This window comes from Chiloscyllium plagiosum, unplaced genomic scaffold (genome assembly GCF_037043375.1).
Source record: "Chiloscyllium plagiosum isolate Xiang-an unplaced genomic scaffold, Cpla_swu_hap1 HiC_scaffold_16, whole genome shotgun sequence".
NCBI lineage: Eukaryota > Metazoa > Chordata > Chondrichthyes > Orectolobiformes > Hemiscylliidae > Chiloscyllium > Chiloscyllium plagiosum.
The window spans coordinates 20,211,506-20,238,921 of NW_028270154.1; the positions used below are offsets into that span (position 1 = coordinate 20,211,506).

Here is a 27,416-nt window from a genome sequence, read left to right on the forward strand (position 1 = left end):
CTCTACTCTGAAGCAGTGCATTCAAAATATAGTATGTGTGTCCAGTGTTGTTATCACGATTAATATTATTACTGGACAAGGTCAATCCCAGTCTGAAATAGAACATAGAACATAGAAGTTTACAGCGCAGTACAGGCCCTTCGGCCATTGATGTTGCACCGATCTGCGAAAATATTCTGATGCCCATCTAACCTACACCGTTCCATTATTATTCCTATGTATGTCAATACCCATTTAAATGCCCTTAACACTGGCGAGTCTACTACTTTTGCAGGCAGGCCATTCCATGCCCCTATTATTTTCTGGGTAAAGAAACTACCCCTGATACCTGTCCTAAATCTATCACCCCTCAATTTAAAGCTATGTCCCCTCATGTTAGCCTTCACCATCCAAGGATGAAGGGTCTCACTGTCCACCCTATCTAACCCTCTGGTTATCTTATATATCTCTACTATGTCACCTCTCAACTTTCTTCTCTCCAATGAAAACAGCCTCATTTCCCTCAGCCTTTCCTTGTAAGATCTTCCTTCCATACCAGGCAACCTCCTAGTAAAACTCCTCTGCACCCTTTCCGAAGATTCCACATCCTCCCTGTAATGCAGTGCCCAGAACTGCACACTCCAGGTGCAGTCTTACCATTGTCTTGTACAGCTGAATCTTAACCTCGTGGTTCCGAAACTCAATCCCATACCAACACTGTTCTTCATCCACAGAAGGATCCATAAACTAAACAAACAGTTCTTCCTAGCCATATCGGAAATTAAAGACAGTAAGTACCAAAAACTTTCATGTACTTACCCCCACACTCCGGATTCCTCAACTGTTCCAGAATCTTCCATCGGCCTCCGAAATCAGTCCAGCGCCATTACACACGCGCCCGCTACATCGCCCGCGGCAATAGCCGCTGCCGCGGACGATGACGTCACTTCCGCCCCCACCGACCTCGCAGCCTCCGCGATCGCCGCCCAGACAACCGCCTCCACGATCGCCATGAAGACAATCGCCGACAGATTCGCGACCTCTGCGGCTATGAGGAATAACTCTGTCTCTGTGGTCGCCGCAGCCACTTCCGCCCCCAGTGACGTTACTAACCTACACGACCACAACGCCGCATGTGTCTCCGCCCCCACGCCTAACCCCGCCCCCCCGGCAATCTCCGTCACTACACCTAACCCCGTCCCTTCGCCGATCTCCGACTGCATGCCTAACCCCGCCCCCACGCCTATATCCGTCACCACGTCTAACCCCGCCCCTTCGCCGATCTCCATCACCACGCCGAACCCCGCCCCCACGCTGATCTCCGTCCCCACCCCCAGGCCTAACCCCCCCCTCACACCCAGCTCCAGCCCCACACCAGGTCCTAGCTCCCAGCCCTGCCGTGTTTTCACCATCCCTCCAGATCTCCCCCTCTCTGAGGATGAAAGATCAGTCCTCAGCAGAGGCCTCACCTTCATTCCCCTACGGTCTCGGATTAATGAGTTCAACACGTGGCGTGACATCGAACAATTCTTCCGCCGCCTTCGCCTCCGTGCCTACTTCTTCAATCAAGACTCTCGTCCACCCTCTGACGACTCCTTCTCACGCCTCCAACACACCCCACCCACCTGGACACCGCGTGCTGGCCTCCTACCTGCACTCGACCTCTTCATAGCCAACTGCCACCGCGATATTAACCGCCACCTGAACTCCCCCACCCCTCTCACCCACTCCAACCTCTCACCCTCGGAACGCGCAGCCCTCCACTCCCTCCGTTGCAACCCCAACCTCACTATCAAACCAGCAGACAAGGGAGGCGCGGTAGTAGTTTGGCGCACCGACCTCTACACCGCTGAGGCCAAACGCCAGCTCGCAGATACCTCCTCCTACCGTCCCCTTGACCATGACCCCACCCCTCACCACCAAACCATCATCTCCCAGACCATCCATAACCTCATCACCTCGGGGGATCTCCCATCCATCGCCTCCAACCTCATAGTCCCACAACCCCGCACCGCCCGCTTCTACCTCCTGCCCAAAATCCACAAACCTGACTGCCCCGGCCGACCCATTGTCTCCGCCTGCTCCTGCCCCACCGAACTCATCTCTGCATACCTCGACACGGTCCTGTCCCCCTTAGTCCAAGAACTCCCCACCTACGTTCGGGACACCACCCATGCCCTTCACCTCCTCCATGATTTTCGCTTCCCCAGTCCCCAACGCCTTATCTTCACCATGGACATCCAGTCCCTGTACACCTCCATCCCCCATCACGAAGGACTCAAAGCCCTCCGCTTCTTCCTTTCCCGCTGTACCAACCAGTACCCTTCCACTGACACCCTCCTTCGACTAACTGAACTGGTCCTCACCCTAAACAACTTCTCTTTCCAATCCTCCCACTTCCTCCAAACAAAAGGAGTAGCCATGGGCATCCGCATGGGCCCCAGCTATGCCTGCCTCTTCGTAGGATATGTGGAACAGTCCATCTTCCGCAACTACACTGGCCCCACCCCCCACCTTTTCCTCCGCTACATCGATGACTGTATCGGCGCCGCCTCGTGCTCCCACGAGGAGGTTGAACAGTTCATCCACTTCACCAACACTTTCCACCCCGACCTCAAATTCACCTGGACAGTCTAAGATTCCTCCCTCCCCTTCCTCGACCTTTCTATTTCTATCTCAGGCGACCGAATCAACACGGACATCTACTACAAACTGACCGACTCCCACAACTACCTGGACTACACCTCCTCCCACCCTGCCCCCTGTAAAAACGCCATCCCATTCTCCCAATTCCTTTGTCTCCGCCGCATCTGCTCCCAGGAGGACCACTTCCAAAAACGTACAACCCAGATGGCCTCCTTCTTCAAGGACCGCAATTTCCCCCCTGACGTGGTCGATGATGCCCTCCACCACATCTCTTCCACTTCCCGCTCCTCCGCCCTTGAGCCCCGCCCCTCCAACCGCCACCAGGACAGAACCCCACTGGTCCTCACCTACCACCCCACCAATCTCCATGTACAGCGCATCATCCGCCGTCATTTCCGACACCTCCAAATGGACCCCACCACCAAGGATATATTTCCCTCCCCTCCCCTATCAGCATTCCGTAAAGACCACTCCCTCCATGACTCCCTCGTCAGATCCACACCCCCCACCAACCCAACCTCCACTCCCGGCACCTTCCCCTGCAACCGCAGGAGATGCAAGACTTGCGGCCACACCTCGCCCCTCACCTCCCTCCAAGGCCCCAAAGGAAACTTCCATATCCGCCACAGATTCACCTGCACCTCCACAAACATCATCTATTGCATCCTCTGCACTCGATGTGGCCTCCTCTATATTGGGGAGACAGGCCGCCTACTTGCGGAGCGGTTCAGAGAATACCTCTGGGACACCCGGACCAACCAACCCAACCACCCTGTGGCTCAACACTTCAACTCCCTCTCCCACTCCGCCAAGGATATGCAGGTCTTTGGACTCCTCCATCGCCAGACCACAACAACACGATGGTTGGAGGAAGAGCGCCTCATCTTCCACCTAGGAACCCTCCAACCACAAGGGATGAACTCGGATTTCACCAGTTTCCTCATTTCCCCTCCCCCCACCTTGTCTCAGTCAAATCCATCAAACTCAGCACCGCCTTCCTAACCTGCAATCTTCTTCCTGACCTCTCCGCCCCCACCCCAGTCTGACCTATCACCCTCACCTTGACCTCTTTCCACCTATCGCATTTCCGACGCCCGTCCCCCAAGTCCCTCCTCCCTACCTTTTATCTTAGCCTGCTGGACAAACTTTCCTCATTCCTGAAGAAGGGCTTATGCCCGAAACGTCGATGCTCCTGTTCCCTGGATGCTGCCTGACCTGCTGCGCTTTTCAAGCAACACATTTTCAGCCCATACCAATAAATGCCAACATGCCATATGCCTTCTTAACCATCCTCTCAATCTGGGTGGCAACCTTTTAGGAATTTATGCACTTGGACACTGAGATCTCTGTTAATCGACACGGCCAAGAATTTTACCATTAGCTCAGTACTCAGGATTCCTGTTCCTTCTTCCGAAGTGAACTCCTCACTCTTTCCCTCATAGAACTCCATTTGCCACTTCTCAGCCCTGCTCTGCATCTTATCTATGTCCCTCTGTAACCCACAACCTCCTTCGGCATTGTCCACAACTCTGCCTACATTAATGTCATCAGCAAATTTACTAATCCATCCTTCTGTGCCCACCTCCAGATCATTTCTAAAAGTGACAAATAGCAGTGGCCCCAAAACAGATCCTTGCGGCATACCACTGCTAACTGAGCTCCAGGATGACCATTTCCCATCAACCACCACCCTCTGTCTTCTTTCAGCTAGCCAATTTCTGATCCAAACCGCTAAATCACCTTCAATCCCAAAATTCCTTATTTTGTGCAATAGTCTACCATGTGGAATCTTATCAAACATCTTACTGAAGTCCATATACACCACATCAACCACTTTACCTTCACCCACCTGTTTTACCTCCTCGAAGAGCTCAATAAGGTTAGTGAGGCACGACCTACTCTTCAGAAAACAGTGTTGACTATCCCTAATCAAATTATTCCTTGCCAGATGATTATAAATCCTATCTCTTATAACCTTTTCCAAAATCTTACCCACAACCAAAGTAAGGCTCACTGGCCTATAATTACCAGGGTTGTCTGGACTCCCCCTCTTAAACAAGGGAATAACATTTGCTACCCTCCAGTCTTCTGGCACTACACCTGTCGACAATGATGACATAAAGATTGAAGCCAAACTCTCTGCAATCTCCTCCATCGCTTCCCAAGAACCTGGGGACAAATCCCATCCGGCCCCGGGGTTTTATCCATTTTCAGATCTTCCAAAATTGCTAAAAACTCCTCTGCTCAACCTCAATCCCATCTAATCCTATAGCCTGTATCTTCATATTCTCACTAAAATTGCCCTTTTCTAATGTGAATGCTGACAAAACGTATTCATTAAGTGCTTCTCCTATGTCCTCAAATTCCACACACAACTTTCCGCTACTATCTTTGATTGGCCCTAATCTTACTCTAGTCATTCTTTTATTCCTGATATACCAAAAGAAGGCCATACGGTTTTCCTTAATCCTGTCCACCAACAACTTCTCATGTCCCCTCCTGGCTCTTCTTAGTCCTCTCTTTAGATCTTTTCTGGCTAACCTATAACTCTCAAGCCCCTGAACTGAGCCTTCATGCCTCATCCTCACATTAGCCTTTTTCTTCATCTTGACAGAGCTTCAACTTCGTTAGTAAACCATGGCTCCATCTCTCGACAACTACCTTTCTGCCTGATAGGTATATATTTATCAAGGACCTGCAGTAGCTGTTCCACATTTCAAGAGTGTCCATCCCCTGCAGTTTCCTTCCCCATCCTATGCATCCTAAATCTTGCCTAATTGCATTATAATTGCCTTTCCCCCAGTTATACCACTTTCCCTGAGGTATATACCTATCCTTGCCCATTGCTATTGTAAACACAACTGAATTATGGTCACTATTGCCAAAGTGCTCACCTACATCCAAATCTAACATCTGGCCAGGTTCATTCCCCAGTACCAAATCTAATATGGTATTGCCTCTTGTTGGCCTGTATACGTACTATGTCAGAAAACCTGCCTGCACACATTGAACAAAAACTGACCCATCTAAACTACTTGAACTATAATGTTCCCAGTCAATATTGGGGAAGTTCGAGTCCCCCATAACAACCACCCTGTTACTCTCACTCCTATTGAGAATCGACTTTGCTATCCTTTCCTCTACATCCCTGGTACAATTTGTAGGCCTATAGAAAACTCCCAACATAGTGACCTCTCCTTTCCTGTTTCTAACCTTAGCCCAAACTACCTCAGTGGATGAGTCCTCAAACATTATCTCAGCTGCTGTAATACTACCCTTGATTAACAATGCCACACCCCCTCCTCTTTTATCATCCTCTCTGTTCTTGCTGAAACATCTACATTTCAGAATCTGCAACAACTATTCCTGTCCCTCCTCTAGCCATGTCTCTGAAATCCCAGGTACCAACCTATGCTGCAGGTTCACCCACCTTATTTGGACGCTCCTGGCATTGAGGTACACACATTTCAAATCAACATCCTGATTGCCGGTGCCCTCTCATAACCTTGTAAACCCAGCCCTGACCACACTACCTTCAACCTCCTGTACACTTCAGGTTCCCATCCACCTGCTGCATTAGTTTAAACTTCCACAAAGAGCATTAGCAAATATTCCCCCAGGATATTGGTATCCCTCTGGTTCAGGTGAAGACCATCCTGTTAGTAGAGGTCCCACCATCCCCAGAAAGAGCTCCAATTATCCAAGGATCCAAAACCCTCCCTCCTGCACCATTCCTGCAGCCACGTGTTCAGCTCCGCTCTCTCCCTGTTCCTCGCTTCACCAGCACATAGCAGGGCAACAAACCAGAGATAACAACTCTGTTTGTTTTAACTCTAAGCTTCCACCCTAAAATTTCTGCCTTGGATCCCCACCTTTCTTCCAACCAATGTTGTTGGTGTCTATGTGGACCATGACTTGGGGCTGCTTCCCCTGCCCCTCAAGGATCCCGAAAACACGATCAGAAGCACTTGGGAGGCAATGCACCAATCGTGAGTCTCTCCTATTCCCACAAAGTTTCCTCTCTGTCCCCCTGACTGTGGAGTCCTCAATGACTAAAACTCTGTTCCTCTTCCCCTTTCCCCTCTAAGCAACAGGGACAGACTCTGCGCCAGAGACCTGTGCCCCATTGCTTACCCCTAATAAGTCACCCCCCCCAACAGTATCCAAAATGGTATACTTGTTATTGAGGGGAACCACCACAGGAGATCCCTGCACTGCCTGCCAGTTCCCTTTCCATCCCATCTATCTTCTTCACATGGCTATGGAGTAACTACCTCCCTGTAACTCTTCTCAATAACCCCACACCCCTCCTGAATGATCTGAAGTTCATTCAGCTCCAGCTCCCTAACATGGTTCTCGAGGAGCTGGAGTTAGGTGTACTCCCCACAAATGAAGTCAGCAGGGACACTAGAGGTGACTCTTACCTCCCACACACTGCAGGAGGAACTTTCAACTGCCTAACCTCCATTCCCGCTATTCAAAATTCCCAAATACTCTGTTGAAAAAAACCCAAATGAAACACGAAAGAAAACACTTGTCACCTTGCCAACCGACACACAGAACTTCTTTTTTGGTTAGAGGAGGAGGATGGGTGGGACACATTACCTGAGTAGTGTTTCGGGCAAAGCAACCACCCAAATATGTGACTTCGTGACCTCTCCAGCTGCGTCCAGGAAAAAAAACGGAACGAAAAGAAATTTAAACTGTGTACTCACTTATCCCGATAGGCTCTGCTGCTCTCTGGAGACCTCGTGATCTCTCCAACTGCGTCCAGGAACTGGCTGGAAATATCATACTTTGTTTTGTTTTGGTTTTTAGAAGGTGGTCTCTCACTGAGACAGAAGGATGCAATGTTGCAGATTGTTTTTTAACATTAAAACGCTAATTTATTAAGCACAAAGAAGAATTGGAATAAAAGTAGAATCAATCAATCTATTTACTTATAAAGTAAAGTCAAAGAATTTTTAGTCATACAGTAAAGTATCCCTTTACAAATTAACAAAATACAACATTCCTTATATAGCACCCAACAACAACATTTATGGAGTACTCACACCAGAATCCCTTGCTCTAGCATGTTGATAGATATAACGTATTTGTGACTTTAACTCTTAGACTGGAGCTTATTCTTAAAACTATCATATGCCTGAATTTGAATGAACTACCTTTTCAGGTTTTTATCCCAATCATTCTAGTCTAGAAATGTCACCAGCTCCTTAGTTTGCTGTCGCCTCCCCTTCTCAGAAGCAGTGTTGGTCACATGCATCTCTATGCAAGGACATCACAGGACTTCCCAGAGTAAAACTGAAACAAATGCCTTTCTGGCTCTACTATGAGTGTTGCCCTTTTGTTTAAAATAAACCTTCCAGTCCAGAAATTTTAAACAGAAACCTTGAAGTATTGTTATCTATCTTTCTGGGTCACAAATTTTGAACCAAGTAACACATTAAGCTGTGAAAAAGTCCCTCACAAACTGTTTTAATAGAAATCATCATGGCTGCAGAAATACTTAAAGTTAATTATTAACCTCAGAGACAGAAAATCTATATGTTACAAACTCAAAATTCAAAACCCAAACTGAAAATAAGTGGTAGTTCAAATATGTAGTGAATCACGCAAGTTACATTGCATTAGGTGCAGAGGTGCACAAACATCTTGCTGCAGAATTTGCATGGCTGGATCTAAAGTAAGAGAAGAGGGGAAAAAACAGACAGCTGCAGATGACTTCCGGGTCTCCACTGTAGCTTTTCATCCAATACTCATCAGGATGGACATACAACCATCTATTAGATGACTATGCTTGAGTATTGTTCGAACTGTACTCACCCTGACAGGAGGAGTGTGTTCCATCACTCTATATTAATGTTTGTTTCAGTATTAACTTACTGTCATGCTTGGTTGATATGTTTAAATAATTTAAGGATCTTTCCCCAATTATCCTTGGTTTTCTACAGTAAAATATGAACTGTTGTAGTGACTTACTAATTTGATCCGTCATCTTTTGCAACACTTGTCTTATAATGAAGTAACACTAGTTAGGCCATCTATAAGTTTATAAATTTTAATAATTACAGCCTAAGGTATAAATTATTACAAAATAGGGAAGGATTACAAAAATTGAAGATATGCTGAAAATAAGATAAGTTGAACGATCCTGTTTTTGTTTGGATTGATCATAAAATGGTAGCTACCTTCCCAAACTGAAGAAAGAAGTCCTGGAAGTTTAAATGGTGACAATAAATGAACTCACTTTCCACTTTTCCAATTAAAAGAAGGTAAATGCATTTCTGCACAGTGAAAAATAATGTAAAAATAATTATTTTCAAGACAAATGCACGTGTGTGTGGGTGTGTGTGGTGTGTGAGAGAGAGAGAAATTGACTGACTGGGAATGGTAGCCATTTCCTATACCACAGTGAGCTTCAGGATACGCATTGCCACTTGAGCCCTCAAACACGATTAAATGGTGCAAGATTGCTGGGACAAGTGAGGAAGCCCCTGTAAACAGGTGTTGGTGTCAAGAGCAGAGCAGGGTGTTTCGCCATGAGTTCCTCCCTTGCTTTTGCTACAAAAGAGAAACTTCTCACCAACCATAACCAACAGAGATTTCCTAGTGGTCACCCATATGTCGTAGCTTCTACCCACTGCTGTTTGAAAGATCTCAATTAACCTTTAGGATGGAAGGGTATTCTTGACTCTTTTGTCCAGACTTATTTAGGCATTTGGGAAGGTGAAAAGCTCTCCAACCCATATATACACCTTTGCTTCATACCCAATAACGCTGTTACTTAGCACAAATCTATTAATTGTGGACTTTCACTTGACCATCAGTTGTTATTTGTGAGGAGACTTCTAACTTGCTTTGCATGCAAAAGTGTTTACAAACTTCACTCCTGAAGTGCTTGGCTTTAATTTTTAGACTGTACCCCCTAGTCTATAAAACTTCAGCTCAATCAACTTGTAACATTTCAGATACCAGAAGACCAACCTTAGTTCGTGCAATTTTTCACCTCATAATTTAACCCTTGGAGTCCAAATGTCATTCTGGTTAAGCTGTGCTCACTTCCTGCAAAACCAGTGTCTCCTTTCTAAGCTAAGGTACCCAAATCTTTTCATATCATGCTGTGACTGGTCCAACCAGGGTCTATTGTCTTGTTGATACACAGACCAGCATATCTTTGCTCATATTAATTATATTATGTCATCTGTTCATGATGTTTTACTAAACTATGCACATAGATTTGGACTTATACTTTTGTATCTTTTGGAAAGTATCCTGTTCCATCCTATGAAATCCAGTTGCCACAGTTTTTATGCAATTGGTTTGTAATTGTAATTTGCAGGAATGCAAATGCAATGTTAGCATTCATTTCAAGATGAGTAGAACACAAGAGCAGAGATGTACTGCTGAGGCTGTACAATGATGTGATCAGACTGCATTTGGAATATTGTGAGCGGTTTTGGGCCTCATGTCTAAGAAAGGATATGATGGCCTTGGAAGGAGCCCAAAGGAGGTTCACAAGGATATCCTGGAGATCGAGAGCTTGTCATATGAAGAGTAGTTGAGGATTCTGGGTCTGTAGTTGATGAAGTTTAGAAGGATGACAGGAATCTCATTGAAACTTACAAAATACTGAGAGACCTGAAGAGAGTGGACGTGGAGAAGATGTTTCCACTAGTAGGAGAGACTAGGAACTGAAGGCACAGCTTCAGAGTGAAAAGACAATTCTTTAGAATTGAGATGAGGAATTTTTCTCAGCCAGTGGGTGAATCTGTTGAACTCATTGCTGCAGAGGACTGTGGACTTTGAGTGTCTTTAGGACAGAATTTGATAGGTTATTGATTAGTAAGGGGTTAAAGGGTTACAGGGAGAAGGTAGAAGAATGAGGTTGACAAACACAGCAGCCATGATTGAATGCTCCTATATCTTATGGTTTTAAGGTCTAATTTTATGTTTCCATTTATGCTGCTTACAATTCTACCTTTCTTTGTGCCTTTGGCAAGCTAGGGGAATATGTGACTTTCTATCTCAACAATTAAGTAATTGATAAGTAGATTGTACACTTGAGGCTGTAACACAGTGCACCTCAAATAGCACTAGTCACATCCCACCCATCCTATCAATTGTTTCAATCCTCAATCCACTGCCACTCAGCCCATCTTCTAACCAAGGCAATAGTTTTGTTCGTAGCCCAATCAATGAAATTTATTATTTGACAAAACCCTTAACTTGGAGTGGTTTCAGACCATTAAAGGAACTTTGTCAACATTGTGAGCTAGAGACTTGATAGTAGAATGAAATGATCTCCCTCTTTGAAGTTAACAAATATTGCTACATGAAATTCTAAATTTAAAATTCCAGAAAATATTTATTTTGGGTTCCTTCAGAAATTAAATTTTAGATGTAACCTCTTAGTACATATTTATTACAAGAATCAATTCTGAAGTTCATTACAATAATGATTATAACATTACGATATATAGGGTAATGGTAGTCAATTCACTGAAAGAGTAACTAACTTAATGGAAGCAAATATTCAACCATGTCTATACTGAACAAGGAGTGTTGACTATATATTCACATAAAGATACGTGTAACATGATAATTCTATTTTAGATCAAACTCAATCTTCAAATCTATCTAGAGGAGAGAAATTCATTGTCTCAGTAGAATTTCTTAGTATATTGATGTGACTTTGTCTCAACTTTATGTCTTGTATGCCTCAACTGTATGTGCCATCATATACATATGTGTAATTTATTTTTAAGTTTGAATATTTGAATTTTGATTTAACAATTTAAAGCTCTTTCTCCATGCTTGAAGGGTTTAATAATTAACTTACATGTATTTCTATAGCCTTGCAATTTCTTTCAAAATAACCGGTAAAGAGCTATGGGTTTGTAGGTACTTTAACAGATTTTAACACCGAGTGAGGTACACATTATGCATCAGGGTTTCTGTGAGAAACATCTTGATGCATTTTTAATGCTTGGGGGAAAAACATCTCCTGAAAATGAAGGATATTATTTCAATTTCAGTTTGGACATTTTTACAGTGAGATAGAGGAAGATGCTTCTATAAAGCAGTACTTCAGAGAAAGGGAGAAGGTAAAACAATAAAGGAAGGTGTTTAGGAATAGTGCCAGTCCAGAAGTCTGTGGATAATTTCAGAAGAGGTTATTTGAAGCTGAAAATGTTTAAACTAAGGTAGGTGACAGCTACAGAAAAAAAGTCTTCCAGTTTTCTGGACTGAGAGTTGAAATCACAGTCACATTAAGCCTATTGAAGTATTTGAGAAAGTGATTATATTTTTGGTATGAGTATTGTAGAAGAGATACCTTTGGGTACTGTATAGGACTACTTTTGGGATTTGTAAAGGAGCTTTTTTTGGGGTTCGTGGGAGTATATCTCAACTTGTGTTTAAAAATCTTTAAGCTTGTGTTTTAGGTAAATGCTCCACTTTATTCTGTTACACTTTCATTTCTTTTTGCATAATAAATGCCTGTTTTATTATTAAAATCAATTACTCTACATTGCAAACTTATGTTTCAATGAGTGACCACCTTTTTAAAACCAAAACAAATCAAAATTCAATCTATCAAGCCAGATCTCAGTCTAGGATCTGACTTATCTGTTAATAACATCAGCTGGGATTGTAACAACATATCCCATTTTAATTTCTTTCCAGCTCTAAGAAATTTGTCCTTGTCTCTATAGCCTTGTGACAAGCCTTATTGAGCTACAAAAGCATGTTTACCTTTTCATGAATCTTCTCACTTGTTTGTACAGCTTTGCATTGAATTCATGAGGCTCAACTGCTTTTACTGTCTAGGCAAAAGTGAGGACTGCCGATGCTGGAGATTAAGAGTCGAGAGTGTGGTGCTGGAAAAGCACAGCAGGTCAGGTAGCATCCGAGAAGCAGGAGAATCGACGTTTTTGGCAAAAGCCCTTCATCAGGAATCATTCCTGATGAAGGGTTTTTACCCAAAAAGTTGATTCTCCAGCTCCTCGCTTGCTGCCTGACCTGCTGTGCTTTTCTAGCACCACACTCTCAACTGCTTTTACTGTCTGCAGTTCATACAGGTGTTTGGGCTGTCTGCCACTAGTCAAACTGTAAAGGTTTCTCCCACGTTTATTCTACAATGTGCTTACTAACTTCTTGGCAGTGATTCAAGTGCTGAAGTCTGTTTTTTTGTCTTTGTTATCCAAATGAGAATGTTATACTAAAATAATTAGATTTCAATTTCTTCATGAAATGGGTTAATGTTTTAATACTCTACTTTCAGTTCCATGAACTTTGACTTAAACTGAATGTTTCTTTTAAAAAACTTCACTAAATGTCTTCTGGAGGTTCATTTTAATTACATTCTCCTGTCCCCTTCTTCGCAAAATTCAATCAAGTTCTTCCACCTAACACGGTCTTTACAAATCAACGCTGTCAAAGATTTACAAATGTTGTTGTCCTTCCTGTATCTGGGAGCACACAAGTTCATCAACATGGCCACTACAGGCCGGTTAGCCTGTCTTTGGTTGTTGGTAAGATTTTAGAAACTATTATTAAGGCTTAGATTGTGGAGTACTTGGGAATGTATATTAAAATAGGGCTGAGTCAGCACAGCTTCGTCGTGGAGAGTTCATGTCTGACAAATATGTTAGAGCTATTTGAGGAGGTAACAAGCAAGTCAGTCAAAGGAGAGTCAGTGCGTGTGTTCTATTTGGATTTCCAAAAGACCTTTGACAAGGTGTTGCACAAGAGGGAAAGATACAAAGCAATGGTGTTAGAGGCAAGGTACTGGCATGGATAGAGGATCTGCTGACTGGCAGAAGGCAGAGAGTGGGGATAGGGAGTCTTTTTGAGGATGGCAACTGGTAATAAGTGGAGTTCCACAGGAGCCAATATTGGGACAACAGCTATTCACGTTATACATTAATGATTTCAACAAAGGAACTGAGGGCATTGTTGCTAACTTTGCAGATGACGCAAAATTGGTGGAGGAACAAGTGGTGTTGAGGAAATGGGGAGTCTGCAGAAGGACTTTGACAGGATAGCAGATTGGACAAAGAAGTGGCAGATGGAATATAATTTGGGAAAGTGTGAGGTTATACAATTTGGTTCAGAAGAATAGAGGTTAGATTAGTTTGTAAACAGGGAAAGGTTTCAAAAATCTGAAGTGCAAGGGGACTTGGGAGAACTAGTTCATGACTCCCTTAAGGTTAACATGCAGGTTCAGTTAGGAAGGCAAATACAATGTTAGCATTCATTTCAAGATGGCTACAATACAAGAGCAGGGATGTACTGCTAAGGCTGAATAAACTGTTGGTCAGATCGCATTTGTAATATTGTTAGTAGTTTTGGGTTTTGTAATGAAGGACAGATATGCGGGCCTTGGATGGAGTCTGGAGAAGGTTTACAAATATGATCCTGAGGAAAAAAGGCTTGTCATATGAGGAATGGTTGAGGACTCTGGGTCTGTACTCAGTAGAATTTAGAAGGATGATGAGGGATCTGATTGAAACTTGCAAAATACAAGGCCTGGATAGAGTTGATATAGAAATGATTTTTCTGCTAGTTGGAACGATGAGGTTCTGAGGGTACAGCCTCAGAGTAAAAGGACAGGGTGAGGAGGAATTTCTTCAGCCAGAAGGTGGTGAACCTGTGGAACTGATTGCCACAGAGGGCTGTAGAGGCTAAGTTATTGAGCATATTTAAAACAGGGATACGTCGTATCTGTGCGGACGATGCCACCTTCCAAAACAGCACTGCTGGCATGGCTTCCTTCTTAAATAGCTGTGGTTTCCCACCCACTGTGGCTGACAAGGCCCTGAATTGCACCCGACCTTTCACCTGTGCTTCCACCCTTGCCCCTTCCCATCACTCACATCAGCGTGATCAGATTCACCCTGTCCTCACTTTTCATTCCACCAGCCTCTGCATTCAAAGGATATTCTCCACTATTTCAGACAACTCCAGCAGAACACCACCAAAAAATACATCTTCTCACTCCCCCTAGGACTCCCTCCAGGACAACCTAGTCTATTACTCGACTATTCACACCACCCTCCCCCTTCCTCCATCACTTTCCCATGTAACTGCAGAAGGTGTAACATCTATCCCTTCACCTCCTCCCTGTTCATCATCCAAGGGCCTAAACAGACTTTCCGGGTGAAGCAGCATTTCACCTGTACCTCCTCCAATCTTGTGTATTATATTCGCCATACCTAATGTGGCCTACTCCATATTGCAGGAAGCAAATGCAGACTGAGTGACTACTTTGCAGAACACCTCCGGTCTGTGTGCAAGCATGACCCTGACCTTCTCGTTGCCTTCAATTTAACACAGCGTCCTGCTCTTATGCCCACGTGTCTGTCCTCAGCATGCTGCAATACTTCAGTGAGTCACAGCACAAACTGCAGATAAACATCTCATCTTCAAACTCGGCAGTTTACAACCATCTGGGCTCAACATTGAGTTCAATACTTTCAAATTGTGAACCCATTCTTTCCCTTTTAGCTTTTTTTGTTACATTCTCTGTCACCCTCTTGGGATGGTGACTCAGTGGTTAGCACTGCTGCCTCACAGTGCCAAGAACCCAGGTTTGATTCCAGCCTCAGGCAACTGTCTGTGTGGAGTTTGCACATTCTGCTGGTGTCTGCATGGGTTTCCCCCTGCAATCTAAAGATGTGCAGGTTAGGTGAATTGGCTGTGCTAAATTGCCCACAGTGTTCAAGGATGAATAAGTTAGGTGCATTAGTCAGAGGTAAATATAGGGTAGTGGGAATGGGGTTACTCTTCGGAGGGTCGGTGTCGACTTGTTGGGCTGAAAGGCCTATTTCCACACAATACGGATTCCATGATTCTCCCCATCCCATTGGAACTGTCAGTTCTTTCCAATTTTGCAGTTAGACACATCATTGTTCTCCTATTCTCAAATTCCAATCACTTAATCTACACTATCAACATCCTTTCTCCCCCAGCACTCCAATCTCCCCATTCCCACTATTGCAAAAATGTTGCCGCTTCCACACTTCCCGAGCTCTGAGGAACAGTCATTTAGACTTGAAATGTTAGCTTGATTTCTCATCATGAATGCTGCCTGACCCTCTGTAATCTCCAGTTTTTTTTTTGTTTTCAGTTCAGATTCCAGCATCTGTTGTGATTTATTCCTATGTAGACAGGCCCTCGACTGATAAAGGGATCAGCTATTACGGGGAGAAAGCAGGGCAATGGGATTGAGAAACATATCAGCCGTGATTGAATGGTAGAGCAGGCTTGATGGGCCGAATGACCTAATTCTGCTCCTATGTCTTATGGCCTTTCATTGTGAATGATTATCCAGCAAATGTATGCAAGTAAATGTCAAGAGTAGAATTTAAATCCACCTTCTGTCACCAATTCTCACCATCCCCAAAAATTGATTCAAGAAGAAAATCTGTCATCACTTACATGACGTGCATTTGTTGCTCATCCCTAATGACCCTAAGTGACTTGTTAGGTCATTGCAGAGGAAAGTTAAGAATTAATCACTTTCCTGTAGTTAAGAATCATGTGTAGGCTAGAACCAGGAAAGAATGAAGGTTTTGTTCTCAAAAATGACATTGCACAACTAGATGGTTTTTAACAAAAATCAGTGACAGCTTCATGGTCACTGTGAGCCTTCATTTCCAGATTTTATTCATCAAGTTTAAACTCTCCGAAGATTGGATTTGAATCCTGGTCTCCAGGAGATTAGCCTGTGCCTCTAGATTACCATTGTACCCTGTGGTATCATCTTTCTATTTATTTATCAACTTACAGACTCACAGATATTGTGAAAACTTCTCAAATGTGAGATAGATTACTATTTTAAAAATTGCTAGGAATCCTGCAGCAAATAACTCAGTTCCTGTCTCCCCAGAGCTGGTCTATAAGGCACAAGTCAATAGTGTGGTGGAGTACTCCGCACTTGCCTGGATGACTGCAACTATAACAGCATTGAAGAAGTTTGATATACCTAAGACAAAGGAACCCACCTGATTGGCACCATATCCCCTAACGTTCACTCCCTTCATCACTAATTCACAATAGCAACAGTTGTACCACCTACAAAATGCATCTTGCTCGAAAGAGTTAATTATAGGTTTTTTTAATAATATGGATTTCTCTGTTCGTCGTAAAATTAAATGAGCAGAATTCTTCAAACATTGTAAACATCTCCAAACAAGAATCTTCTGGTGGGACAGTGAGAATCATGGTGGATTAGCAGTTTGGGAGACAGAAGTGGGGGATGAGATAAATAGATAAGGATTTAAGCAACATGACCAGGGACATCCAAACTAGAATAAGATTCATCAACCCTGTCTGTGTGAATGAAGGTATACAGGAAACATCCGTTTCCTGACAAATTTGGAATTTATGGATGTGTCTAAGAGGTGTATAAATTGATGGATTTCCTGTATTCAGCAGGGTTCTGATTCTAGCTAGTGTAAAGTACACATGAATAAATAATCTAATATCTACTGTGAAAGCTACTATAATCAATCATTTGAAGTATGCATAGCATTCCACATCTATGAAACAAAGATCCAAAGAACTGTGGATGCTGGAAATCAGAAACAAAATCAGAAATTGCTGGAAAAACTCAGCAAGTCTGGTAGCATCTATGTAGAGAAAACAGTGTTAATGTTTCAGGTCCAGTGACCCTTTTTCAGAAGGCACCATTTTGAAGAAGGGTCACTGGACCCGAAACATTAATGCTGCTTTCTCTCCACAGATGCTGCCAGACCTGCTGAATTACTCCAGCAAATTTCTGATTTTGATCCCGAATCCATGACCATTTCCACCTAGTAGGGCAGGCAAGCGTAGGAATGCTACCACTTGCAAGTTCTGCTCCAAGCCACTCATCATCCTGACTTGGAAAGCGGTCACTGCTCCTTCAGTGTCATTGGTTCAAAATTATAGAGTTAATCATAGAGTTTGGAGAAGCACATTGGCTCAGTGGTTACCACTGCTGCCTCACAGTGCCAGGGACCTGGGTTCAATTCCAGCATCAGGTGACTGTGTGAGTTTCCTCCGGGTGCTCCGGTTTCCTCCCACAATCCAAAGATGTGCAAGTTGGGTATATTGGCCATGCTAAATCACCAATAGCGTTTAGGGTTGTGTAGGTTAGGTACATTAATCAGGGGTAAATGTAGAGTAATACATTAGGGGAATGGGTTTGGTGAGTTACTCTTCAGAGGGTCAGTGTGGAGTTGTTGGGCCAAATGGCCTGTTTCCATGCTGTGACTTCAGTGTCATTGTTTCAAAATTCTGGATCAACCTCCCTAACAACTTTTGAAGGTACCGACAACAAATGGGCTGCAACAATTCTAGAAGACAGATTACCATCACCTTCTCATGGGCAATTAGGGCTGCTAATAAATGATGACCCAGACGAGAAAACCCACATTGCAGGAATGGATAAGAAATGAAAATTTGTGCCAGTGGGCTCATTATAGAGAAATCTTAAACTATGTTGCCCCCATAGTTCAGCAGCAACAATTTTATCAATAACTTATTAAGGTGGATTAAATTGAAACCAGCCAAAAGTTAGATTTGTATGATTTGAGCACGTAACCATTATTTCTACTAGAATGCAGAATGGAGAAGCTGATGGGGTTTTAACCAGGCCAATGCGATGTTTCCTAGGGCAAGAAGTCTTGAACATTTGTATCTTCTGTAATAGCTGGTAGCATTCCTATAAATTATGCTGTACATTTTTATATTTAAAAGTGGTTGTCTCTTGTGGAATTATTAGCCAGGCTGTTTAATACCGCAGTTGTCATTCACCTGTCCATTGCCTGAGGTATTTTCAACTGCATCTTGCTGCTTGCTGATTCCTATACACTGTATGATTGTGCAGCTCAATTTAAGAATGACATCGTCCTTTCAAAAGTTAGGACAATGTTAATAGACTTACAGAATTACTGTGAAATTGGCAAATGATGAAACAGCAAAACATTGCTCAAGGGATGGAGTTTAAAAACAGGAAGGTTTTTTTACTGCAGCTGTATAGGGTCCTGATATGCCCACACCTAGACTACCGTGTGCTGTTTTGGTCTCCTTAACTGAGAAAGGATGTACTGGACCTGGAGGGGGTGCAGAGGAGGTTCACTAGGTTGATTCCGGAGTTGAGAGATGGCTCATGAGGAGAGATTGAATCGACTCGGACTGTACTAATTGGAATTTAGAAGAATGAGGGGGTGGATCTGACAGAGATATGTACAATTATGAAGGGACCAGATAAGATAAAAGCCAGGAGGTTGTTTCCACTCGCAGGTGAAGCTAGAACTAGGGGGCATCACTTCAAAATAAGTGAGGCAGATTTAGGACTGAGTTGAGGAGGAATGTCTTCACCCAAAGGATTGCGATTCTGGGGAAGTCCCTGCCCAGTAAAAATGAGGTAGTTGAGGCTACCTCATTGAATGTTTTTAAGGCAAAGATAGAAGATTTTTAAACAGTAAAGGAATTAAGGGTTATGGTGGGCAGATGGGTGAGTGGAGATGAGTCCACAAATAGATTAGCCATGATCTCACTGAATGGCGGAGCAGACTCGAGGGGCCAGATGGGCTACTCCTGCTCCTATTTCTTAGGTTCTAATGTGCTTAATAAATATGAGATGGTACATATTAATAAAATGAGTTATGAGGTTATGTACACCTCTGAACATGAGAAAGGACATGAAGGGAAAGCATAAAATTAAAGAACCCAAAGAATGTTAGAAATAAAGCAAAAGGAAAAGAGGTTTTAGACCTCTACTTAGACTCGGGTTTGGTGTCTTTTTACTCTGTAACTGCGATACTGTAGTAAGTGTTTAAATAAAGGTGCTAAACCTTTAATGGACTGCTTGTAAGAATTTTATTTCAGACAGTTGAATGATCTCAGGGAAAGAACCAGGGAAGGTTGAGTAGACTGCAGTAAGGAGTCCTCCCTTATCCACCGAAGCTCTTGCGGAGGCTTCGACAAGCATTAGTGTCTCAGTGGGATTGAAGGACTCAGGTATCTACGGGTTATCACCTGCTCCCCTCACCAAACTCCTTATGCAATGTAATACACATGTATCATTGTTGACTTCACCAAGTGCATCCATTGGAATGTCTTGCCTTTGTGTATTCACAGGTTATTAATTTTTTCATATGCTCCAGCAGGAGAGACCACAAAACACGAGCGACAATAACAAGACTGGAGGTGAGCCATTGCAAGCAGTCAGGCTGATAGGGGAGAAAACAAGTGGCTTGCCTGCACTCCTCTCAGTTAAAAATAGGGAGCTCATGGAGAGCTGTTGAAACATAAGAAAATATCTCTGACACATTCGCTGACTCAATTTCAATTCTGACTAAACTTTGAGAAAACTGAATATGGTGATTATCAACATTGCTACTTTGGCACAAATAAACATTATTCCTTTTCTTTGTTTTCCAGGCTGTTCACACACAATAATGTAGGAGGATCACCATGTTAATGATTGTTTGGAGAATTGATTCCTTCTGAGAGTTGATATGTCCAGATGATGAAAGATGGAATGGCTTATCACTTTCCTCACTCCTCATTTGGTTCTCATGGGTTCTTTTGAATTCAGGAAGAATACATTTGCCAATTGAGTAAGTACTTATCGGTTTATGTGTGGATTATGCAAAACCAAACTGACAGGTATCCTTGCCTTTAACAACTGAGCATAAGCAGCTAACAGTGTTAGGGATAGTTGTGGAGAGTTTGAGACCAGTGTGCATTCCAGATTTCCAAATTTTGCTCAGCTGGATATAATTGATGAAGTCAGGGTTGACCTTTGAGGAGGAGAATACTGGAGGGTATCAACAATTTGAGTAGGTGCAATAAGGCCCTAAGATCATGATGTATAGGAACAGAATTAGGCCATTTGGACCATTAACTCAGCTCCACCATTCAATGAGATCATGATAATCCTATAATCCTCAATTCTACATTTTGCCTTAATCCCCGAACTGTTGATTCCCTTACTAATTGAAAATCTCTCTATCTCATCCTTGAATATAACTAACGACCCAGCTTTTATGGCCCTCTGCTGATAGGTATTCCATAGGTTCACGACCCTCTGACAGAAAGAATATGTCTTCCTCTTTGTATTTAATGGCTGATCCTTTTCTGTGAGATTATATCTTCTGTCCCTTGACTCTCTCACAACGGGAAGCAACGCCTCCACATCTCAAATAGTCCACATCTACTTACAGGCATGCTGCAAACAGCCGTGAGCTGAGTTGTGCAGACTTTGGGCAGCAATCTTTCTGTCTCCTTAAGTGTCTCAATTGGCCTCTGGGCAAGAGGTTCATCCACCGTCTTCACTGCAACGGGCAAAATGATGGGAAGTAGATGAGACTACAATCCATTGCATTCCCTTGTCAATGTAGAGGAACTTCTCCTCAAAGCCTGGTCAAATGAAGCTCAATGATTTATTTCCTATTACATCTTGCAAAATTGAAAGCACAAAACCATAATGCCATTTATTTTATTTAGAGTAGTGTGTAATTGCTACTCTTCATGATGCCATGGTAATTTTACTTCCTCCCCCTGGATGTTGTGCAATGCTGAGAAACAAATTCTTCATCCATCCGTGTAAGTCCTCTGCAGGACTTATCCCCAGTGACTCCATCTGTCCCAAGCAAAGAACTCACAGAAATCTACCTAGGAATATTAGATAGTGAAATAAAAAAGGGATTATGTCCAGTGAAAGACAGAACTACTTAATAGAAGCAGCTGATGATATTTGATATTCGTGCTTCCAACTACTTAACAACCCAGAAGAATAAAGGGAACATATGATGATGCCATTCAGCTCAGTGCTCCATACTGTCCAATCAGAGGAACAGAGAAAGGAAGTGTGTACATGATATTGGTCTATACCAAGTTAATATTTTTGTATAAATTTTAGTTAGTTTATAGATGGCTTGAATGTTTTAAATCTCTGTTGAATGTGACTCTCAGGTTCTGTTTTCAGTTTCCTCTTTATTCAAATAAATGATAGTTTGCTTTTGAAATTGTGAGCCATTGGTTAAATTTAATGCATGGGATTCTGGTATGTTTTAAAGTATTGTGCACTACAGTAAAATAAATTGTATTAGTTAGCGCCTTTCACAATTTCAGCATGGTTCAAAGCTCTCCACTTAACTACTTTTTTTAAGTAGAGAGCTTTGAACCATGCTGAAATTGTGAAAGGCACTAATTAATACATTTTTTTTGTTGTAGTTCACAATACTTTAAAACAAATCATGAGAAATATGGATAGGATAAATAGACAAGGTCTCTTCCCTAGGGTGAGGGGAGTCCAGAACTAGAAGGCATAGGTTTAGGGTGAGATGGGAAAGATATAAAAGAGACCTAAGGGGCAACTTTTTCACGCAGAGAGTGGTAAGTGTACGGAATGATCTGCCAGACGAAGTGGTGGAGGGTGGTACAATTGCAACATTTAAAAGGCATTTGGATGGGTATACGAATAGGAAGGGTTTGGAGGGATATGGACTGGGTGCTGACAGGTGAGACTAGATTGGGTTGGGATATCTGGTCTGCGTGGACGAGTTGGACCAAAGGGTCTGTTTCCATGCCGTTCATCTGTATGACTCAATGGCTCTACTTTTGATGTGTCATCAATATATTGTGCAAAGTAACAGAAGAAACATGGTGGCCAATTTGTAGCCAGAATGTTCTTGCTTGAGAGTGAATATTATCCATGACACTGAGGTGAACCTCTCCATTCTTATTTGAAGATGTTCTGAGATGTTGTCAGGATCTTGGTTTGATGTTGTCCAAAAGACTGTTCCTTCGAGAGTGCAGTGCTGAAGTGTCAGTTTGAGAGATAGACTCAGTTATGGAGAGTGAAATACAACTGTTTTGCACTTGAAAATAAAAATTGCTCATATTATTTTGATTTAATTACAACACTTGTGATCCCAGACAGTACAGTTTCTTTTTGAGATATGTGTGTAAACTGTAGAAGTTGCAGAGTGAATTTTTACTTCAGTATGTCTGCAGTTTACCACCTCTGGCAGTGTGCCCCAACACTTGTTTTTCAGTGCTCCTTTTGCTTTCCAAAAATGTATGATGTGTGAAGAATGTGGCATATCAGCTTTGATCATTTAAACACTGTATGGTGTATAGTGCCAACATGATCTCACCCCAGTGATTTGAAAGGACCCAGGGCAAAAAGACCGTTAAAGGTCATGGCAACCTCCACTTGTCACAACAAGAGCATTTATAAAGCATGAACAGAAATTCTGTCTTGATCTTGAGTAATCAAATGACACATCTATTTTAAGATTTGACTGTTTGTAATGTATAACTGATATAGCATCAGTTATTATTTATGGGGTTCCAAATATTTAATATCCTTTGTGTGTAGGTGCATTTTCTACTTTTACTGCTGATTGCTCTTTTTCTAAGTTTTACACAATCCTCACTATTCTAAACTTTCCAACCAATGGAAATAATTTATCTCTATCCACCTATCATTTCCCTCACAATATATTTAAAACTTTGACCAAATCAACTTTTAACCTTCCATGTTCCCGTTATTTCATGACTGACATATGATTGGATATATACATGCAAGTACAATCCAGAGTTGCAAATTGCACAAAAGAATTTGCTTTCCGAATAATTTTAGACTCTGTTAATTACCAATGGACAATAACTCCCCCCTAGTAAATAGTCCTGAAGATTTCAATGGATATTAATGTAATTAAGTAATTATAATATGCTTATGCATTCCTGCTCCCACAATTATGAAATCCATGATAACAAAAAAAGATATGGAAGACATATTTAAACCTTTGTAGCACAATGGATGAAAGAAATTGTGAGATTGGAGCATTTAATTTAACTTTCATCTGAGTAATTTTGTGAAATATGTTGTATCTCATAAAATATGAGATGAAATTGCTTTATTAAAATTAAATAGCTATGTAAGTAATCAATACATTTCCAAATATCACAAAAGATATAAACAGCAATCTAAGTGCAGATAAAATTAGGAATAATGCTATAGACAAGCATCTAATGTAGGTATGAATTGAAAATATTAAGATTGGTATTTATATCAGCGCAAGAGTGCTGAGCTAAGCTCGAAAAAGGTAGTCAATCTTGTATTTTCTGTTAGAAATAATCATAAGAATGTTTTTGCAATTTAGATAGTTTTATAAAAAGTTCAGTTCTATTTTTTGTAAAGCTAAATTGCTATTTTGAGTCTTCATTACCTACAGTTCAAAACAGATGATAGTCCATCCACTTGAGATTGCTCTCTTAATATGATTACCTTTGGATTGTTCAACAAGATGTTTTAAAATATTTAGGAATTCTGTCATAATTAGTGCAATTAATTTATTGCTAAATTATGCAGTTACATTTTTCATAAGTGCAACACTGATGTAAATGAATAATTTATCTATTATTGACATAAACTAAGAACTTTTACAATCCATTTAACAAAATTAAAATCATACCACATGCTTAATGAATTTTGACATTAGGATACTCTTTTAGCTATTTATAATATTTTTATAAAACATTTCTGAATCATCAGTAATATAATTGAGCTGTTTTTGAGCTAATCTTGAATATGCACCATTCATGGCCACCTACTCGCCAGCTGTTAACAAAACAAAATTCCTTTTTTTAGATCCATCACTTGCTCCTTCCATTCTCCTCCTAACCCAATTTCTCACCAGTCAGCACATCTGAGGCTAATGATTGCCAACATATTCAATAAATGTCTTTTTTTTCTCCAGGCATCATTCTTTAATCAAGGCATTTACCACATTCCCCTCTGTTTTAAAAAATAAAAGGCCTGTTTCTCAACTCTCCCATTTTAAGGAAGCATTTGTCCTTCTCCACCAGTCCTTCTGTTTTAAGGACCTGAAACGGCTTTTAACTCTGAGGTCACTGTGCCCTGATTGAGTCTTTTCCATTTGGATGACATGTAGCCTGGGCCACAAAGGCTACTTTAGTATAAGTCACCAAGATCACCTGAATTGTTTGTAGCACAAAATATTATATTTGATTATCCTCTACCTTTTCTTTTGGTTTATCTGGAGGATGAAGAGTGTGTAAGATGGTTTTCTGAGGGACGAACTTCATGTGTCCCTTTTTGTAACAGTAGCAATGGCTGCATAGATTGTCATGTTACAAAATAAAAAGTTCAAGCTGTCTTCCTTTTAGTTGGATATCATGACCATTTACAACTTGCAGCTCACAAAGAACTATTTGAAATGTTCTGTCAAGTATTGTGAGTCCATACAAATTAATAAAAAGAAAATCTGAGATTATAGATGATTAACCTATGAGTGTAAGTGATGTTTAGTTTGTGAATCATTCCAAGAACAATCATTCCCAGCTTCGATTCCAGCCTCCAGCTGTGTGGAGTTTGCACATTCTCCCCATGTCTGCGTGGATTTCCTCTGCGTGTTCCGGTTTCCTCCCACAATCCAAAGATGTGCAGGTTAGGTGATTGGCCAGGCTAAATTGCCCATAGTGTTCGGGATGTGTAGGTTAGATGCATTAGTCAGGGGTAAAACATAGGGTAGGGGAATAGGTCTGGGTGGGTTACCTTTTGGAGGGTCGGTGTGGACTTGTTGGACCGAAGGGCCTGTTTCCACACTGTAGGGATTCTAACAAATACTTTGCAACCATTTTACAGTAAAACCCCAATTCATTTGCTCATGGGTCATGGACATTGCTAGACCAACATTTATTGCATTTCCTTGATTGTTCAGAGTGAACAATGTTGCTGAGTTGAGGCCAGACCAAACAAGGATTGTATATTCCCTCCCAATGGATGAACCAAATGGGTTTTTATAACAATTCATAAGGTTAACATTGTTACCATTAGGCTAGCTTTCTAATACCAAATCTTTTTTTTAAATTGACTTCAAATTGCACTATCTGCCATGGTGGGATTTGAATTTATGACCCCAGTGAAATATCCTCACGTTCTTGAGTGCTATGAGAGTGACATTACCAAAATTCATTGCTGCTCCAGAAGAACAAAAAACAGAAATATATTTTTTAAAAACAATGAATAGGGAAGCAGAGGTATTTTGAAACAAGTTAATGTTCAGTCAGTTAGATTTTACAGAGCAGATTGTGAGAGCATGTGCAAAGACTAAGAGACCATAAATGTTCAAGGAGGTGCTGGCAATCATCTTGATTAGTCAAGCCATTGGTGTTGAATCATGTAGCTTATTCTTACCTTGTATCATTACATGAAAACAAGCAGTACTGTTTGAAGTGATTGCAATCACAAAAGCTTATTATTTGTATGTTGAATGTGCTCTGAAATAAAGCAGTTTATCGATTTGTATCATACCTTGCCTCATTAAGTGCAACTCAGTTCACCTAAAGAAGCACACAGAAGAATGACCCAAGAACTGATATTGTTATAGGGTTTGCAAGTCAACTTCCAAATAAACTTGAAAGTAAAATTATTTGTCTACTTGCAAAATGGGCTAAGACCACTTTCTATCTGAAAAAAGACATGGATTTTGCAGCTAGTTATATAATGCCTGCAATCGATAGTCCACTGCATCTCTTGCAGAGCGAAAGCATTGTTGCATGTGCTGGCTGAGGGTATAAGGTACCGCAAAGGCTGAGGGGTGTTGAACATAAGCAACTCAAGCATTGTGTGAAGGGAAAGTTATTATAAGTGGCACCTATACTGAACATGATAGATTCCTGCAAACTGACTGGATGTTTTAATGAATGTCTGAATTGATAAGAATATTAAACGCCTGTCATTATGTTGGCATTTGCTGCCATTGGCAACTTTTATTTCCCCTTATCTAAACTCCTGCGAGGAAAGGGCAGAGGGGTGGGAGTTCCACTTTCACTTCTATTTGAGGAACCTGGGGTGAAACCTCCAGTTGCGATGCAAGCTCTAGCTTCACCATTTCCTGGCTTTCTCTCTCATATTGCGACATGTCCGCCACAAACGCTCCTCAATTTCATTTTGCAGTCAACTTGTGTAAATGTGCCAATCTTTTACGTCTTTTAGCTCAGTCAAGTATGGGCCTTAACTTTAATGGATTGATTTGTAGGAAGTCAGTACAGGGACTTGCAGGTTGCCCTCCAAATGACTTAGAATGTCGATAGGCAGTCCTGATGCTAACCCTTTCACATTCTGGCTGTGGACAAACTAATGGCACCCAGCAGAGCAACTTGAAATATGAAGGAAATCATAATTGCTCAAGACTTGTTCTTATATTGTTATATTAATCTAAGTTGTACAATGCTCCATTAGGTGTGGGTTACCAATATTAACTTGAGAAAGTGGCTAAGATGCATTTCAATGAAGGAAGTCAAACAGAAGGCTATATGAAGAGTAATGATTTGATCTTATGAAACAGGGAATGTGTGGCATAAATATGCTAAAAGAAGTTAAAGTAGAAGTGGGATTTCACTAAGTATGTTTGACATTTGAGTTCTCTTCCTCAAAAGGCAGTGGAAGTGGAGTTTTTGAGTATTTTTAAGGCAGCAGTGGATAGATTCTTGGTAAGCAAGGAGGTGAAAGGTTCCCAGGAGTAGGCACAAAAGTGCAGTTACAATGAGATCAGCTGTGATCTTATTAAACGATGGACCAGGTTTGACGGCCAAGCAGTCTACTCTTTCTTCCAATTTTCATGTTTGTGATCTTTTAAAATGTTATCATCCTAGATGATGGTACTACTGGACAAGCCATATCGCAGAATGAAATCTACCATGATATGTCAAATTAAACATTTTAGCTAACATGGAGGTCATTCATTGAAATGAAACCA

The 27,416-nt window shown here is 41.8% G+C and overlaps 1 long non-coding RNA gene across 2 annotated transcripts in view; it reads left to right on the forward strand.

Moving 5' to 3' along the window:
* LOC122556518 (uncharacterized) overlaps window positions 1–27,416 on the forward strand; it is a 188,930-nt gene that overhangs the window by 15,658 nt on the left and 145,856 nt on the right. For both annotated transcript variants that reach the window (XR_015759709.1, XR_015759710.1), the window contains exon 2: window positions 20,062–20,240. This is a non-coding gene — a long non-coding RNA (uncharacterized LOC122556518). The remainder of the gene's footprint in view (window positions 1–20,061; window positions 20,241–27,416) is intronic.